Raw genomic sequence first — 18,088 nt, 5'->3', positions numbered from 1 at the left:
ATGGGTTTTTAGAAATAAACTCAATGAAAATGGTACAATTGTTAGAAACAAAGCTAGATTGGTAGCTAAAGGTTATAATCAAGAGGAAGGCATTGATTATGACGAAACTTATGCTCCCGTAGCTAGATTAGAAGCTATTAGGATGTTACTTGCTTTTGCATCCTCTTATAACTTCAAACTTTATCAAATGGATGTTAAGAGTGCCTTTCTTAATGGTTTCATTCAAGAAGAAGTATATGTTGAACAACCTCCCGGTTTTGAGGATTATGAAAATCCTAATCATGTTTTTAAACTCAAGAAAGCTCTTTATGGTCTTAAACAAGCTCCAAGAGCTTGGTATGAACGTTTGAGCAAGTTTTTAATGGAAAAGGGTTTTAGAAGAGGGAAGGTTGATACAACTTTATTTATCATGATTGAAAACAAAAATATCCTTTTGGTACAAGTTTACGTCGATGACATAATATTTGGTTCAACTAACGAATCACTTTGCAAGTTTTTCTCAAACCTCATGCAAAGTGAATTTGAAATGTCCATGATGGGCGAACTCAACTTCTTCCTTGGTCTTCAAATCAAACAAGGAAAAGAAGGAACTTTCGTTGGCCAAACCAAATATTGCAAGGAATTGCTCAAAAGATTTGGAATGGACAATGCTAAGGCAATGGACACACCAATGAGCACTACTTGCTACCTTGACAAAGATGAACAAGGTAAAAACATAGATGTAAAGAAGTATAGAGGCATGATAGGATCATTGCTTTATCTAACGGCAAGTAGGCCAGATATCATGTTTAGTGTATGCATGTGTGCGAGATACCAAGCTAATCCTAAGGAATCTCACTTAAGTGCGGTGAAAAGGATTATGAAGTATCTCATAGGAACATTAAATGTTGGATTGTGGTATCCGAAAGGATCCACTTGTGATTTGATTGGTTATTCCGATTTTGCCGGTTGCAAATTGGATAGGAAAAGCACTAGCGGCACTTGTCACTTGCTAGGAAACTCTCTTGTTTCATGGCATAGTAAGAAACAAGTAAGTGTAGCCTTGTCTACCGCCGAAGCCGAGTATGTAGCCGCCGGTAGTTGTTGCGCCCAAATTTTATGGATGAAACAACAACTTGTAGACTATGGACTCATGCTTGATCACATTCCTATCAAATGTGATAATATTAGTGCAATAAATTTAACCAAGAATCCGGTTCAACATTCAAGAACCAAGCATATTGAGATTAGACATCACTTCATAAGAGACCATGTTGAAAAGGGTGATGTGGTTATTGAATTTGTCGAAACTAGTAAACAACTAGCGGACATCTTCACTAAACCTTTATGTAAAGAAAGTTTTTTTAACATCCGAAATGAACTTGGTATCTTAGATTCTAATCTAATATGATTTGTTTGAATTCATTGCATTGATATTACTATTTTTGTATCTCTTACTAACTTAAGCATTGGAGATATCCAATTAGCCATTGTTTTGTAGGTTTATGAGTTAATCTTGAGGTAGATTGAAAAATTTGAAGATTATAAACAATGGAGGATCAACAAATTGAAGTTTATAATGGTTTAATTGATATTTCCTTCATAATTTTGTTTAATGATTAATGCTTGTATGCTTATTTGGTGAATAACTCAAAATAGGCTTGGTACCCCTATTTTAAGTTAATGTGCATGCTTTAATATATTTCACTTATTTAGGGGGAATTATGCATGCTTGTTATATATATAAAAAGAGGAAATCAAAATTCTTTTTGAAAGGGGGAATATCTCATCCTTGAGATTAATAGAGATATTGAACTTAAAAAAAAATTCATTGTTTTATGCATGCTTCTATGACACATTTCAAACTCCTTTCTTTTTGATAATGTCAAAAGGGGGAAGAAAAGTTTGAGGATATTTGAAGTTTTGAACTTTTGAAAAAGAAGAAGTTTGAGGATTTAAAAAAAAATAAGTTTGCGAAACAATGATTTCAAAAAGACTTCCGCTAAGCAAAAACTTTTGATATCTAAATCGTTTTCTTTGATAATCGCCCTTTAAGGGAACAAATGCACATATTTAGGGGGAACTCCTGCAAAATTTTTTTTGTGAAGTCTTCTCCAAAGCTTTCTATAAAACAAAGTGCATTATTGTTGCTTTCAAAATCATTTATAAATGCATATCCTCAAAATTGGTTTGTCATTATCAAAAAGGGGGAAATTGTAAATCATGTTGCTTGTATGCGAAGTTTGTATTCGTAGGTTTTGATGAATGACAAACCAACAAACGACATGAAAGACAAACCAACAAACAACTTGAATGAACAAGCATGTTGAAAGATCAACCAACATTCAACGTTGAGGAATGAAGAGTTGAAAGCAACACAACAACAACAAGAAACTCAAGTCCACAACATTTGAAGACAAGTATAGTGTCTTAGGACTTAGGTAACTTCTTGTTAAGAACCAATTGCTAAATCTCTCAACACACACTCACAAAATGTTTTGATGCACATCTTGCAATTCGATGCTAGCCAAATGGTTTAAAAACTTGTTTTCAAAGGTACAAAAGCATAGGAATTGACTCCAACAAGTTTGAGATCAATCCTAAGTATTTTGAAGTGATTTTAAGCCATTCTTTAAGGTTTGCATCGATGCACACTCATCTTGCATCGATGCAAAGCATGCAACGACTTGTTGCATCGATGCAAAGATGTTTGCATCGATGCAACCTAGCTGAAAATTCAAATTTCAGCTTCAAAGACACATTTGCATCGATGCAAAGTGTTATGCATCGATGCAAATGATTCAAAAACATAAAAAACGGCTAGTTTTAACAAAACGGCTCCATCCCATTAACTCCCCAACATTTCTAAGGTTTGGGGAGTCTATAAATAGATGGATTGAAGCCTTATTTCATACATGTGAGTATTTGCAAACTATCTTGTTCATATTCTTTCATTCTACACATTTTTAAGGTGTTATAATACACAATTTGAGAGAGCAATATCAATTGGTTCAATAGTGCTAAAATTGTAATCATACACTCTTCTAGAGAGTACTCATTTCATCTCAACAATTCTTTGAGAATTGTTTTCTTGTAACACTTTGTAAATTGGAGTGTGATCTCCAAGGTTGAGTCAAGAGTTATAAACACTATAGTCGGTGAGGATACCAAAGAAGTATACTAAGTACTCAAGGCAAATCTTAGAGAAGGTATCTCTAAGTGGAGTGGGTTAGTATACGAGTGGTGATCATATACCGTGAGGTGTTAGAAACTAAGGACTCGGACTGTAAAAGGTTTTGCGCGAGCACCTTGAAGCTTGGCAATAGTGGAACTTCTCAATAGCGATTGAGAAAGAAAGTGGACGTAGGACAAGGATTGTGCCGAACCACTCTAAATAGCGTTTGCATCTCTCCAAACTCATCTCTTCAATATTATTGTCTTTTACCTTTGAGCAAATAAATTGTGATCGAAAAGTAGCTTCGTAAGTACTTAAGGAATAGCTTAAGTCCGATTGGTGAAAAGCTTGATCAATTTATTTGAGTTGGTGTCTATTGGAAAGTAAAAGCTCCTTATAAATGCTTAGCAATTGAGTTAAGCTCTTGGAAAAATACTAGTACAATAACACTTTTATATATTATCTTTAACTTTTGCAAAAAGATTCATTGTTGTTGCTATACTCAATTCACCCCCCCCCCCTCTTGAGTAATTGTGCATAGGTTCTACAACAAACTCATAGTAAAGTCCAGAAATGTGAATTTAACATAAAAACTAATGAAAACATCCCTAAAAGTAACTAGATTCTACTAAAAACATACTAAAAACAATGCCAAAAAGCGTATAAATTATCCGCTCATCAAAAACCAACGCATCAGTTTGAAACAAACTCAAGCTGAGTCGAGGAAGCATGAGGTTTATAGAAGAGAATACTTCAAACCCAAGATAAAGCACACAGAACTCAAGAGCATGATTAAAAATACTTCCAAATACTCTGTTCGTTAAAAGAGTCGAAAACTTGCGGAAAAATCACTTCGCAGTCTAAAAGAAAAGTTAGGCAACAAACATTCTTCAAGAGAATAACAAAAGCATAATCGTGGCTTTGCTTTAATACGAATTCATGTTGAAGTAGATTTTATAGAGTTCTAAAAATAAAATGCACACAAGTTTGGCTAAGAGCTAAAATATTTCCTCAAATCTTTTAGAAGGATAGTTAGGTGCACAACCTAACCAAAACCAGTTCATAAAAACTTGGAAGTAATCAAATGTTTGTTCAAAAATTCTCAAAGTTCATATTCAAACAAGCGTGTATAACATTCATAGCAAGGACGAAAGAGGAAGTGAAACTCTTCTTAGAAAAGAAACTCGGAGGTAAAAATTTGCTTACAATTTGGTAAAGGAAATAAGTGGTGCATTACAAACGAACCGATTTCCACTAAATACGAATTCATGTTGAAGTAGATTTTATAGAGTTCTAAAAATAAAATGCACACAAGTTTGGCTAAGAGCTAAAATATTTCCTCAAATCTTTTAGAAGGATAGTTAGGTGCACAACCTAACCAAAAGCAGTTCATAAAAACTTGGAAGTAATCAAATGTTTGTTCAAAAATTCTCAAAGTTCATATTCAAACAAGCGTGTATAACATTCATAGCAAGGACGAAAGAGGAAGTGAAACTCTTCTTAGAAAAGAAACTCGGAGGTAAAAATTTACTTACAATTTGGTAAAGGAAATAAGTGGTGCATTACAAACGAACCGATTTCCACTAAATAAGGAAGCTTTCCAAAACCTCATTTAAAATAGCGCATGCCAACTTTAAATTAACTTCGTCAAAATTGAACAATGGTTTCAATCTCAATCAAGCAACAGAAAATAAATTCCGTTTAATATTTCTTCAAAGAAAATTCAAAACTTCTTTAAAAAGTTCAAAACAAGACTCGAAAAGTGTTCTTGAAATCACCATCTCAAAAGAACATTCAAGAAGTTTAAGAGGTACTAAAAAAGGAGTCATGCCTTGCAAGAAAAGATCTTAAACCGAGATAGTTCAAACAAGATCTACTAGGCATGAGACATCAAACAAGCTTTCAATTGATTCAAAAGAATACAAAAGTCATAAGAAAAGACAACCCAATCATTAGTAATTTCCCAAGGATAAATCTTTGACTAAAAACTCTTGTAAAGACAACGAGAGGATAAGCGATGCACTATTTCGAAACGAATCAAACTGACTCATATAAGAATGAGATTCACCAGAGAAAGAAAAGCTGAGATTGATTGTAGTGCTCCCAAAAGGTAGATGTATAATTAAAAACAGAATCACGTATGACATTCATAGAGGTGAAAAGCTTAAGAAGGAGCGAGTCCGTTCATAAGAAGAAAGCTATAAGTCTAACATTTTCAAAAGAACAACAATAGCATAAATAATGTAGTATGCTAAACCAGACTCAATTCAAAATAAGTTAAGTGAAGCTTATCAAATGAAACTCAACCAGAATAAAAGCGAAACATCCATTTGTTTCTGAAATTCTGGAAAAATACCCAAATACATAATCAAATGAAGATGTGCATTGGAGCTATAGTAGAATTACTAGAAAGTCAATTTACTTTTAAAGTAAGTGCAGTTCCATAAACCAGTAAAAGTACAGGCAAGGTATTAGAGATAAATAGTTGTTAAATTGTATAAAAAATCTTCAAAGCTTCATATATAGATAAGTATATATCTAATCAATAGCAACTTTTATAAAAATCTCAAAATTAGCTGTAATCACTGTCAAATAAGAGGAACACTGAATCAACAATTTCTCTAAGAATGGACTCGAAATCCAGAGTTAAAAAGGCACAGCGCATTAAGACAAGTTCAAAGCTATATCAAAGAATATTTGAATCAGGAAGAACTCAAACAGAGAAAGACAGATGCAAAAAGGATTCCAAACAAGCATATGCAATTAAGATCAAACAAGAATGCATATGAATAAAGGAATAGAGTTGAAAAATCAAACTACTTTTCAAGAGGATTAGCAAACAAGAACTTTAAGTTAGGATATGAAAGAACAGGTCGACTCGAACAAAATTCAAAACACACCACTGAATAGCTTCGAGAATAGTTCCTATCGTTCCCAAAACCCACGATTCGCTTTGCCCAAAACTCGCATACCATCTATGATAACTGTTCCGAGGGTTACCTGAAACTGTACGTCGATCTCGGACGAGATCTTCTGTGTTGGTCGGCGCTGATGTGTCCGACTTATGGGTGGTGGCCGGAGCTGTTGCGTCCAACTTATTGGATTGAAGGTGCTGCTGATCCTTCGTCACCGGAGGGTGGTGGTACCTGCAAGGAACTCCGATGCTTAAGTTAACAAGGGTATTAAGCAGGTTTTTTGTAGAATCAGAGTATGAGTTATACCTAGATGCTCCAGTGTATTTATAATGGTGTGGAGTGACCTTTCTGGAGATAAAGATAGTTATCTTATCTTATCTTTGAGTGAAGTCATCTTATCTTTAGGGGAAACCGCCTTATCTTTGGATGCCTTTAGATTTGGGCCGTGTTCCTTTGTTTGGGCCTTCCTAGGCCTCTGTAATGGTTTGGCCGACCTCTTTTATAAAGAGGTCAAGTCATCCTGGTCGGAAGAGTTGAGTCGACTTGCCTTCAGTCAGCTCGGGTCGTACACCTCGACCCAGGACATGAACAGTGCCCCTGCCCGAGCTCGGTCTTTTTCAGAGGTCGTGTTGTTGCTAAATTTCGACCCCTTTTTGGGAAAGTCGAGCTCGAGCATTTATTTTTGCTGAAGCTTCTTGAATGTGAAGCGTTTTTTCTTTTACTTCCTTTGGTTGCAGTGCACGTGTTTTGTGTTTGTATTCTTCTTGGGAACGTACGAGGGTTCTTAATACCCATTAACTCCTCTTTTTTGCCGTTTCCCTCTTTCGTATTTCATTTTGAACTTCCAAAAGAGCTTGCTTCAGTTTTCTTCTTCTCCTTTCATTTCTCTTTTTTGACTGCTGGTGCTTCGTTTTTTCGTTCGAAAGGAGATCATCCGCCGCGGCTTTGTCGTTGCTTTACTCTCTCAGCATTTTATCGTCTCCTTCCTGCTACCGGTTGGTCTTTCATGCTTTCTCTTTTCTTTTCCACATCGTTCTTTTCATATCTGATTTTGAGGAAGTTTTGATTTTGCTTGGAAAAAGTTTGGAGTTTTCTTCTTTTGCTGTGCCTAATTGCTGTTGTAATGTGTTTTCTGGGATTTTCTTCGTCTTTTGTATGAACTTTTTTCTCCTTTTCTGATGGTTGATGCTTTTCGGGCTTTTGCATGTTGTTTCTGTATTTTTTTATTTTGAAGTTTTTGGAATAATGACTTGTTTGTTTCTTGAAAAAAGGTTGCGTCTTTGATGATTTTCATTTGGCATGTTTTGATGTTGGTAGTTCCCTTTGCTGATAGACTGTAAAAAGATAGTAGCTTTGATGACAGTTTGTGATTAACTTTCTTTTTTCGAAGTGTCGCTATTTGAAATCTTTTTCTTGTTTGAGAGATGTTGGGACGTAAGCTGTAGATTTTTCCTGAAACCTTGCTCTGTTACTGCCTCCAAAGGATGCCCCTGGACTTTAGTTTGAGTCTTGGGGTTTCCTTTTGCTACTTTTTCTGTCCTGTACGCCTTAGATCGAGTTATATCTGTGTTTGCCCGAGCTGTTTTGTTGATTTGCCCGAGCTGATTGATTAGTAACCATTTCCTTTATCTTACTGTAGGACTAGTTGACCCATGTCTTCTCGCAAAAATATTGTTGAGACCTCCTCCAAAGTTCCTGAGGGCATGTCTGACTGGCTGGACTCCTTCGTCTTGAAGTGTGTCTCGGTGATCAATTCTAAATACTGTGTGGAGCTTAGGAAACATCATCGGATTTGTAGTAGTAGGGATCAGGAGAAGAACTATGAGCTAGTGGCACCGGACTCTGACAAGAGGGTTTGCTTCCCTTCTCTGACCCAAGGGGAACACCCCTTCTTTTATGCATACGATTACTTTTTTAGTCAAATGAACATTACCCTTCCTTTTACCTCTTTTTAGACCGACTTGCTGTGGTCATGTAATGTAGCCCCGTCCCAGCTTCATTCGAACTCTTGGGGCTTTATTAAGATCTTTCAGCTGCTTTGCCAAGAACTAGATGTCAAGCCTTCTCAAACTCTCTTTCTTTACTTCTTTGTCTTAACCAAACCTAGGATGACCAAAAAGAAAGCTTCTTGGATTTCTTTCCGATCTTCTCAAGGACATAAAGTGTTTGCTATGTATGACGAGTCCTTTAGATATTTTAAGAACTACTATTTTAAGATCTGAGCTGTTGAGGGAGCTCGACCATTTTTCTTAGAGTCGAACAATGAACCTGCTTTCCCGTTATGTTGGCAAAAGAATGTGGTGGTGTCTAGATATTCGTGAGAGAGGCTTGATGAGGTCGAGCAGGATTTTGTTAATGTTTTAGAGGAGATTTGGGGTCAACCTCCCCATCTTGACACAAAGAAAGCTTTAGGGGACCTTTCCCTTGTCCGAGCTAAGCTGGGTAGTGGTCGACTTCCTTTTGCTTTGTTTACTTGTTTTTTGTTTCATTTTCTTCCAGTTTTGTAACCTGTTTTTGATGTGTTTTTTCAGAGATGGCTAAGAATAATGATTCCATGAAGGCCTTTAAAAAGGCAAGGAAAGCTACAGCTGCCCAGAACATCTCGGCTAAGGCCGCTGGGGAAGGTTCTTCTCAGGTTCCTCCTAAGAAGCCAATCTTGAGTACTTCTGGGCCGAGGAGGATGATTCCTACTCCTCAGGTCTATTTGGTTTATCCTCCCCAAACTTCTGCTGCTACCTCTTCTCCCACTGCCGGCCCTCCTCCAAAAAGACAAAGGATTATTGAGCCTTTTAATTTGGATGCCCCTGACTTTGATGCTGTTGGGTTTGTTGACCAACAAATTGCTCCTTATGGTATTGTTCCTACTGATGATGTATCCATTCTTCGTCATTTGGACTTCATTACCCGAAGCAGTATTAAGATGGCACACATGGGAGCAGCCTTATTCCGAACTGCTCAGGACCTTCCCATTCATGCAACAAAGGCTTTTATGGAAGAGGCCAAATCAGAATTTGGCAGGATCAACAGGTTGAAGGAGGAGTTTGAGGTGAAGGTGGCGAAGCTAGAAAAAGAGTTGGAAGGTGAGAAGACTCGAGCTACTGCTGCGGTGGCTTCTGTAAATTTGGCTGAGGAGATAGCGCAGAAGCATAAGGAAAGCTATGTCCTGACTTATGGTGAGATGATGGAGCTTAGGGAGAGGTTGAAATCTTCCCGGGCTGATTATGCCGAGCTCCAGGGTCATCTCGTGGGCAGTGTGACTTCTTCTTATGAGAATTTAAAGGATCAGCTTCGAGTTCTGGCTCCCGAGCTCAACCTGTCTCTCTTCAGTTTGGACAATATTGTGGAAAATGGGAAGATCGTCCCTGCCCCAAATGAAGATGATGATGATGTAGATCCACCTCCTGTGCCATCCACCAAGGCTTCTGTTGCCCCGACTTCTTCAACTCCTGCAGCCAAGGTCGACCACCCTGATTCGAATCCTGATGTTCAGATCCTGAACAGGTTGGATGGGACCGTCGACGCTGTCCCCCTCCAGACTCGTCCTCCTTCTCCTCAAGATGCTGCCACTGGAGAATCTTTGGACCCTTTGTAGTTTTTGTTTTAATGTGTTTGGTATAGCCTGGGCTGTGGACTTTTGAACTCTTATTTTGATAAATTTTGTTTGACTGTGACTTTGTAGTTGCTTTTTCCTTAGCAACTTTATTTGGAAAAACAAATGCCTTTTGAACTCTTGAGGTCGACCTTCGGATGGCCTTCTGAGAATTGATTATAGTAGCTTTGCTTTTCTTCTTGATGTGTTTTGTTTACAATATTTCCAGGAATCTTTAAGAATGCTGGAGCTTTTCGCTGTTCGAGCTCTTTTTTGATTTCCTTAGTGTTAGTTTTTTTCCTGTCTTGATCGAAGTGGCTTTTTGAGGCTAGCCTTGTTTGACTGTTCTTTTTTAGAACACTTGTGATTTGATTTCGGGAGAGGTCGTGGCTTTCTTTGGGTCGAGCTGTGTCCCTTCTAGCGCACGCCTTCTGCCTGTCGACTTCTTTCATTGAGTCTTGCGAGTTATTTTTAGTAATCCATTTTTAATTTGGATCTCACCGGATCTCTTTTTTATGGATTTACTTTTTATAACTCTGTCGCTTTTGATCGACCTGGGCCGACTTCTTCATGTCGGTCTTTTCTAAGTTATTTTTAGTAATCCACTTTTGATAAGGGCTGATCAGGCCTCTTTCTATGGATTTACTTTTTATAAATCTTTGTCGTTTTAATCAGTTTGGTCCGACTTCTTTATGTCGGTCCATCCCAAGTTATAGCCATCCATTTTTTCTCAGACCTTGTCAGGCCTCTTTCTATGGATTGCTTTTTATAACTTTTTGTTGCTTTGGTCGATTGGTCTGACTTCTTCATGTCGGGCCATTCTTAAGTTATCAGTAATCCATGTTTTAGTCAGGGCTGGCCAAGCCTCAGCTTATGGATTACTTTTTTATAACTTTGTTGATTTTATCATGATCGGACGATGAGTTTGGTCGTCACCTTGCCGATCTGTAGGTTTAACTTTGATCGAGCAGTGAATTTGGTTTTCACTTTATCGACCTTTTGTCGGTATCAGACGATGAATTTGGCTTTCATCGTGGTCGGGCGATGAATTTATTTTTCACCTTGCTGACCTGTAGATAGGCTTTGTAGAAAGAATCTGAAAAGTTTTATTCCAAATAGAAAGTAGATAAATAGGAAAACTATATACATGTGGGTGTTTACCCTTCTAAGTCAGGCAGTTTATAGATCTTGGCTTGGGGCCTCGTTAAAAAACCTTTTCAGGAAAAAGAGTGCACCTTGACCTACGATCTTTATTACCTCCTAACTATAATACTTTCTTAGGTTGCAGGCGTGCCATGACCTTGGTAGCTCTCGCCCCTCGAGTTCGGACACCCTGTAGTAGCCTTTTCCCAATACCTCTGTGACTCGGTAAGTTCCTTTCCAGTTAGCCACCAGTTTTCCCTCTCCAGGTCGACTTGTTCCGATATCATTTTGGATTAGGATGAGGTCGTTATTGGCAAAACTTCTCTATACTACCTTTTGATTGTACCTTGAGGCCATTCGACGTTTTAACGCCTACTCCCTGATCCGAGCTCTTTCCCGTATTTCTGGAAGTAAGTTGAGCTCTTCCTTTTGAAGTTGGGGGTTGGCCTCTTCATTGTAGAAAATTGTTCTGGGGGACTCTTCTTCGACTTCCGCTTGGATCATTGCCTCCATTCCGTAAGCTAGTCGGAAGGGTGATTCCCTCGTCGTTGAGTGTGGAGTGGTCCGATATGCCCATAGGACTTGTGGGAGTTCTTCAGCCCAGGCTCTCTTTGCGTCTTGTAGTCTCCGTTTTAATCCAGCTAATATGACTTTATCGGTGGCCTCTGCCTGTCCATTAGCCTGGGGGTGTTCTACGGAAGTGAATTGGTGCTTTATTTTCAAGTCGGCCACCAATCTTCTAAAGCCTGCATCTATAAATTGAGTACCATTGTCTGTGGTAATGGAGTAAGGAACCCCAAACCCTGTGACGATGTTTCTATATAGGAATTTTCGAATTCTTTGAGCAGTGGCGTTAGCTAAGGGTTCTGCCTCAATCCACTTTGTGAAATAGTCTACCCCTATGATGAGGAACTTGACCTGTCCTGATCCTTGAGGGAAGGGCCCAAGGAGGTCGAGTCCCCACTTTGTAAATGGCCAGGGTGAGGTTACACTGATGAGTTCTTCTGGTGGGGCGATGTGGAAATTAGCATGTTTCTGACATGGTGGACATGTCTTTACGAACTCTGTTGCTTCTTTTTGTAAAGTTGGCCAATAAAATCCTGTTCGAAGTACTTTTTTGGCGAGAGCTCGTGCTCCGAGATGGTTGCCACAGATGCCACTGTGTACTTCTTCTAAAACTTCTTTTGTGTTGGAAGTCGGCACACATTTTAATAGTGGTGTTGAAATCCCTTTCTTGTATAGAGTATTATTTATGATGGTGTAGTATTGTGCCTCCCATTTTAACCTCTTCACCTCCTTATCTGTGGGGAGTGTTTCTGTTTTGATGTAGTTAATTATAGGAGTCATCCATCCTTGATCCTGACCTGTTATGGCTAGGACCTTTTCTTCTTCCGAGATTGACGGATTCTGTAGTATTTCATAGATGAGGATTCTATTGTTGCCCCCTGGTTTTGTGCTGGCTAGTTTTGAGAGTGCATCAGCTCGAGTATTCTGTTCCCGAGGTATATGGCAGACCTCATTTTCCCCGAGATGTCCGAGCTGTTCCCTGGTTTTGTCCAAGTACTTTTTCATGGTGGGATCCTTGGCTTGGTAGCTCCCTGTTATTTGTGAGGTGACTACTTGTGAGTCGCTGAAGATGATAAGCTTTTGAGCTCCAACCTCCTTAGCCAGCTCCAAACCAGCTAGTAATGCCTCATATTCGGCCTGGTTGTTTGAAGTAGGGAACCTGAATTTGAGGGAAAGTTCAATTTGGGTTCCCTGATCACTTTCTATTATCACGCCTGCGCCACTTCCAGTTTTGTTTGAAGAGCCGTCTACGTAGAGATTCCATTCTGTGGGAATTCCCGGAGTGTCAGTGTATTCAGCAATGAAGTTGGCCAGATATTGGGACTTGATGGCCATCCGAGCTTCATATTGAAGGTGAAACTCGGATAGCTCGACTGCCTATTGTAAAATCCTTCTGGCTAAATCTGTTTTTTCTAGAATGCCTTTTATGGGCTAGTTAGTTTGGACTTTGATCGTGTGAGCTTGAAAATATGGTCAAAGTTGTCGAGAAGTTAGTATAAGAGCGTAGGCAAACTTTTCTATCTTCTGATAGTTTAGTTCGGCCCCTTGTAGGGCTTTGCTGATGAAGTAGATGAGCTGTTGCCCACTCTCATCTTCTCTGACTAGTGCTGAGGCCATTGCTCGATTTCCTACTGCGACGTATAGTACAAGTGGTTCTCCTTCCCTTGGTCGAGTTAGAATAGGTGGTCGTCCCAGGAACCTTTTGAATTCCTGGAAAGCCTGTTAACACTACGTTGTCTATTCAAACTTCTTTCCTTTCCTTAGAGTGGCGTAGAAGGGAAGGGATCTTATGGCTGATCTAGCTAAGAATCTGGACAAGGCTGCCAGTCTTCCGTTGAGTTGTTTTACCTCTTTGACGCAGGTCGGACTTTTCATGTCGAGTATTGCCCGACATTTATCCGGGTTTTCCTCAATTCCTCTTTGTGTGAGCATGAAGCCCAAGAACTTGCCAGCTTCTACTGCAAAGGTGCACTTTACAGGGTTAAGTCGCATGTCATGTTTTCTGAGAGTATCGAACACTTGGGCAAGGTCGGACAGTAGTGTCTCCTCGTCTCGTATTTTCACCAACATGTCGTCCACGTATACCTCTATGAGTTTCCCGATATGGTTTGCGAAGACCTTGTTCATCAATCTCTGGTAGGTAGCTCCTGCGTTTTTGAGTTCGAATGGCATGACGACATAGCAGTAGTTTGCTTTAGGAGTTAGGATTGAGGTTTTTTTTCTGATCAGGCGGATACATTGGGATTTGATTGTATCTTGAATAAGCGTCCATGAATGAGAGGTATTTGACTGTATCCGGAAGAGGCATCCACTAGAGTGTCAATATTTGGGAGTGGATAGGGATCTTTTGGGCAGGCTTTATTGAGGTCGGTGTAATCAGTACACATCTGCCATTTTCCATTTGACTTTTTCACCAAGACGACATTGGCTAGCCATAGGGGATACGTGACTTTTCTTATGAATCCTGCCTTCAGTAGAGCTTGTACCTGTTCTTCCATAGCTTGGGATCTTTTCGGCCCGAGCTTCCTACGCTTATGTTGCACTGGCTGAGATCCTGGGTTTACTGCCAGTTTATGGCACATTAGCTTGGGGTTTATGCCTGGCATGTCTGCAGCCCTCCATGCAAATAGGTTGACATTATCCCTTAGGAGTTGTATCAAGGTCTTCTTCACGTCCTCATTTAAGGTTACCCCGATATTTGTTGTTTTGTCCTGGTCATCTCCGATTTAGACTTCTTCGATCTCGCCTTCAGGTTGTGGACGGAGTTCTTCCCGACCTCGAACTCCCTCGAGTTCGATGGTGTGGATTTCTTTCCCTTTGCCTCTGAGGTTTAGACTTTCATTGTAACAGCGTCGCGCTATCTTTTGATATCTTTTTATTGTAGCAATCCCTTCTGGAGTTGGGAATTTCATGCATAGATGTGGAGTTGAAACCACTGCTGCGAGCTGATTCAATGTTGTCCGACCTATCAGGGCGTTGTAGGCTGAGCTCACGTCGACTACAATGTAGTCTATATTGAGTGTCCTTGATCGGGCTCCTTTTCCAAAGGTTGTGTGTAGTGAGATGTATCCAAGCGGTTGGATTTGGGTTTCTCCTAGTCCAAACAAGCTGTTTGGATATGATTTAAGTTCTTTCTCCTGTAGGCCGAGTTTATCGAAGGCAGATTTAAACAAGATATCTGCCGAGCTTCCTTGGTCTACCAATGTGCGGTGAAGGTTTGCATTGGCCACTATGATAGTGATGACCATAGGGTCGTCATGTCCCGGGATGATGCCTGTCGCGTCGTCTCGGGGAAAGAAATAGTAGGGAGGCCGGGTGATCCTTCTCCTCCCTCAACATGATATATTTCTTTGAGGTGCCTTTTGCGAGATGATTTTGAGATCTCTCCTCCTGCGAATCCTCCATTTATCATGTGAACGTATCTCTCTGGGGTGTGAGGTGGTCGCTCTCTTCGTCTGACTTCTTCGTCCTTTTTTCTCTTTCAAGGCTCATCCGATTTGTTAGCTAAATATCGATCTAGTTATCCTTGTCGTACCAATTTCTCAATAACATTTTTCAAGTCGAAGCATTCATTGGCAGGATGTCCGTAGATTCGCTGATATTCACAGTATTCTGTCCGATTTCCTCCTCCTTTCTTACTTTTGAGTGGACGAGGTGGCGGGATCTTTTTAGTATGGCATACTTCTCGGTAAACATCCACAAGAGACACCCAGAGAGGAGTATAGTTGTTGTATTTTTTGGGATTCTCGCCGTATAGATCTTCTTTTTTCTTGGATTCTTTATCCTTATCCCGGGAGGAGTAGGAGAATCCGGATTTTGAGGTTTCTCCTAGCCGAGAGTTTTCCCCCATGTTGATGTACTTCTCAGCTCGTTCCTGTACTTCATTCAGAGATGTCAGATATTTCTTTGATATGGAGTGCCTAAAAGGTCATTCTCGTAGGCCATTGATGAGACCCATAATGGCTGCTTCCGTTGGTAGGCTTTGTATGTCCAGGCACGCTTTGTTGAACCTTTCCATGTAGCTACGAAGACTCTCCCAATCTCCTTGCTTGATCCCTAGTAGGCTTGGGGTATGTTTGGCTTTGTCCTTCTGGATGGAAATTCTGGCAAGAAATTTATTGGCTAAGTCGTCGAAACTTGTGATGTATCTAGGAGGCAGAGTGTTGAACCATTTAATTGCTATTTTTGTCAGGGTTGTTGGGAAGGCTTTGCATCGAATGGCGTTAGAGGCGTCCGTGAGGTACATTCTACTTCTGAAATTACTGAGATGATGGCTGGGGTCCGATGCGCCGTCGTACGGAGTCATGTCAGGGGCTTTGAAGTCTTTTGGGATTTTCGCCTTCATGATCACTTTGGTGAACGGGTCTTGATCCTTGCGGGGGCTATCTTCATGACTGGATCGGGTAGTCTTAGCTTTGAGATCGGATTCAAGCTTTAGGAGCTTGTCCTCTAATTCTCGACGTCACCTAGCTTCCCTTCGTAGGTCTCTTTCGGCTTCCCGTTGATATTCGACCTCTTTTTCGAGCTGTTTGAGATGATCTTGTTGAGCTTGAAGTGCCTCTATGAATCCTGTGCTTGGCGAATTCTTGTCTTTGTTAGGCTGAGAAGTATCGTTTGGTGTGACATCAACGTTCTTATGTGGCGTTCTGTTCTCCAAATCGGGGTTGTGGTCGTTGTCAAGGTTGTCTGCCATGATGATGGGATGACTTCCAGCTTCCCCGGCAACGGCGCCAATGTTCCGAGGGTTAGCTGAAACTGTAGGTCGATCTCGGACGAGATCTTCTGTGTTGGTCGGTGCTGATGTGTTCGACTTATGGGTGGTGGCCGGAGCTATTGCGTCCGACTTGTTGGATTGAGGATGCTGCTGATCCTTCGTCACCGGAGGGTGGTGGTACCTACAAGGAACTCCGATGCTTAAGTTAGCAAGGGTATTAAGCAGGTTTTTTATAGAATCAGAGTATGAGTTATACCTAGGTGCTCCAGTGTATTTATAATGGTGTGGAGTGACCTTTCTGGAGATAAGATAGTTATCTTATCTTATATTTGAGTGAAGTTATCTTATCTTTAGGGGGAACCACCTTATCTTTCTAGGCTTTGGCTGCCTTTAGATTTGGGCCATGTTCCTTTGTCTGGGCCTTCTTAGGCCTCTGTAGCGGTTTGGTCGACCACTTTTATAATGAGGTCGAGTCATCCTGGTGGAGGAGTTGAGTCGACTTGCCTTCAGTCAGCCCGACTCGTACACCTCGACCTAGGACATGAACAATAACCCATTAGTACTTTCATATACATAATTCACTAATATCAAGCTGGCCAAACCTAATATCAGGAATTATGCAACACAAGACTAACGACGTTAATCAATAGACCGTTATGTGCATAAAGCTCTAATTCTCGTCATTCGACAAGACCTATTACATGACAAACACTCAGAGTATACAATTGAAGCATAGTCGGTCCATTCCTCAGGCGCTACAGGAAAGACCACTCTGATACCATAATGTAACACCCTAACTACCAAAGCTCACGCTTCTGGCTGCGCGACTCTGATAGCTCGGACATTACGATGACTTTTATACTATTTATTACTAAAATATGAGCCTGTTTAAAACTTTAAACTGCAATACCGATCCAAAAACACTTTTGCTATACAACGTACATCCATACATTCAATACACTTACAACAACTCACAAAGAGTACATACATATATACACTTATATACATAGATAATATTACAAGCATTATCCAACACAGTTTCTATCCCTCTTATAGAATATATCAAGATAAAGACGAGGGTGCAATAAATAATCTAAAGCAATTCAGAGAATTTCAACAACAACTAAATAAACCATTCGTGACATCTGCGCCCATATCCTGAAAGAGAAAAAATGTAGGGGGTGAGAACATCATCCTCGAAAGGGTTCTCAGTAGAGGGTTTTTTGGGCACTACTGTAATAGGATACGTGAAGAAAAATCATACCAGTGATTAATAACCGTCTTTTGCCTCTTTTCAAAAACAATGGTTTACAATAAAAGTAAAGTCGGAAATCTTATCTGAAAGAGGAACCATTCAATTCTCAAAAAATTCAAAAGCCTTTCAAAAAGGTTTATCTATGCTGAACCAAAATAGCCTTTCATATTTTTCCAAACCAGAAACACAAAACCAAAACCAACCATCGGTCCATCTCATTTCAACCACGGCCCTAGGCTCAAACAATCCAACCATCAACCAATCACCACAATCCAACAAAGTCCCAGTCGCAAACACAGATAGGAAGTTCAAGCACAAACAAACAGTTACAGCAAGTAGAACAAATAGCAGTTAATCACAAGTAATCACAAAGGCAAACCAAGTACAATATGCACACCCAAACAATGTCACTTAGATCCATATGATGCATGCCTGTCGTAGTAGCTGATGATATCATCTGTCGGTTATAAAGCTAGCCCGACAAGTCCTAGTAGCTAACCATTGGACTGTTCCTCTGTCGCGCATCCCCAACTCGAGTTATACTCAACATAATCGTGATCATAATCATGATCCATATCTGTTCCGAGGGTTACTTGAAACTGTAGATCGATCTTGGACGAGATCTTCTGTTCTGGTTAGAAATGATGTGTCCGGCCAGTGGGTGATGACCGGAACTGCTTTGTCCGATTTGTAGGACTGTCTACGCTGCTGATCCTTTGTCACCGGAAGGGGGATGGTACCTGCAAGGGAC

This window comes from Arachis ipaensis, chromosome B8 (genome assembly GCF_059453495.1).
Source record: "Arachis ipaensis isolate K30076 ecotype BB chromosome B8, ASM5945349v1, whole genome shotgun sequence".
Taxonomy (NCBI): Eukaryota; Viridiplantae; Streptophyta; class Magnoliopsida; order Fabales; family Fabaceae; genus Arachis; species Arachis ipaensis.
Note: the sequence above shows the minus strand (reverse complement) of the source record.